Here is a 1,663-nt window from a genome sequence, read left to right as displayed (position 1 = left end):
ATATATATATATATTGGGAATTGAGTGAGACTGAGCAAATAATCCGTTTTTCACTTGACAAATCCTACATTTGTTTCATCTCAGTGGCTGTAATCCGGTATCTCACGTCCTCTCTGTGTTTCTTACTTCCATTCTTCCTTCTATCCCCTCTCTTCTGAATTTTGTCCTTGGATAAATGCTGCCCTTTTGATCTTGAAAGGTTGATCATTCGGTGGTAGGTATGCCTTCTTACATACCTAACTATTGCTTGGTTGAAAACTGAGCCGCAGGGTACGTTCAGTTCCAGACCTGAAGGATGACCATCAGTTTTACATTCAACAAATCATATACCTCCTTTCATTACAATGATTGCAGTCCCCTTCATGTACCACCAGTGAACAGTATTTACCTTATTTACCTCTTGTTCCCTTAACTCTTGCACTCCTCCCTATGTCTTCCCTTACCTTCATCTTTCCTCTGTGCAACAATTGTGAATTGCCTGCCCTATTACCCAAGTTAACATACCTCTACTCTCTACCCAGTAAGTAATTTTTCCCTTCCCTTCTACCCATGGATAACATTTATTTTAACATGAAAACCTTTTCTTAATTTTTGGCAACAGTGTTCTCATGCAATATTTTTCCTTTTGTGATTGGCTAATTTTACTCAGCCTGAGCCTCCAGGTTCATCCACATTTTTTTGAGGTATTTCACGGATTCATCATTTTTCTTCAGCGTTGCATAGTATTCCACAGTGTGTGTGTGTGTGTGTGTGTGTGTGTGTGTGTGTGTGTGGCCATTTGGGCGGTGTCCATCCTTTTACTGTTGTGAATCTGCTGTAGTGCATTTGCATCTCTTTGTGTCATGGCTCTAACTTCTTGAAGAGAGATACCAAGTAGAGGAATTGCTGGGTCAGTTTCTATTTCCAGCTTTGTGAGAAAGTGCCATACCATTTTCCACAGTGTCATCAGCAGTGTAGGAGGGTCCCAGTCTCGCCAGGTCATCACCAGCATTTGTTGTTTTCTGTGTTTTTTTTTTTTTTTTCAATTTGCTTTCGGTACTGGAGTAAGGTGATAGCTCCTTGCTGTTTTGATTTGCATCACTGATAGCTAATGATTGGAGTCCGGGGGTGGCGCTGTGGGTTAATGTGCCAGACTGCAAGCCATTTAAACTGCAAGGTTGGCACTTCAAGCTCACCAGCTGCTCCTCGGAAACCCTATATAGAGTCTCTAATAGTTGAAATCGACTCAACGACTCAACAACAACAATACCTAATGATTGTGAGCATTTCTTTATATGTTTGTTGGCTGCCTGAATGTCGTCTTTGGTGAGGTGTTTGTTCATATCTTCTGCCCATTTAAAAATTGGATTATTTGGCTGCTTCTTGTTAAGGTGTTGATATGTTTTATAAATTTTAGAAAGTAGTTCCTTGTATGATGTGTCATTGCCAAAATTTTATTCCCAGTCAGTGGGTTCTCTTTTTACTCTCTTGTTGAAATCTTTTAATGAATGTGTCTAATTTTTAGAGAATCCAAAGCAAATAGAAAAGTTGAAGAGGTGCAAGAGCTGAGCAGAAAATTTCAAAGATCAGCTCAAGAAGATAAAGCCAAATACTATAATAAAATGTGCAAAGATTTAGAGCTAGAAAACCAAAGGGAAGAACACGGTCAGCATTTCTCAAGCTG

The 1,663-nt window shown here is 39.6% G+C and overlaps 1 protein-coding gene across 1 annotated transcript in view; it reads left to right on the top strand.

Moving 5' to 3' along the window:
• The window catches only part of TNRC6B (trinucleotide repeat containing 6B), a 270,951-nt gene that overhangs the window by 327 nt on the left and 268,961 nt on the right, over positions 1-1,663 (top strand). The gene's annotated exons all lie outside the window — the stretch shown is intronic.

This window comes from Chrysochloris asiatica, unplaced genomic scaffold (assembly GCF_000296735.1).
Source record: "Chrysochloris asiatica unplaced genomic scaffold, ChrAsi1.0 scaffold00076, whole genome shotgun sequence".
Lineage (NCBI taxonomy): Eukaryota > Metazoa > Chordata > Mammalia > Afrosoricida > Chrysochloridae > Chrysochloris > Chrysochloris asiatica.
The sequence above is the reverse complement of the archived record's forward strand: the minus strand, read 5'-3'. Positions and strand labels throughout refer to the sequence as shown.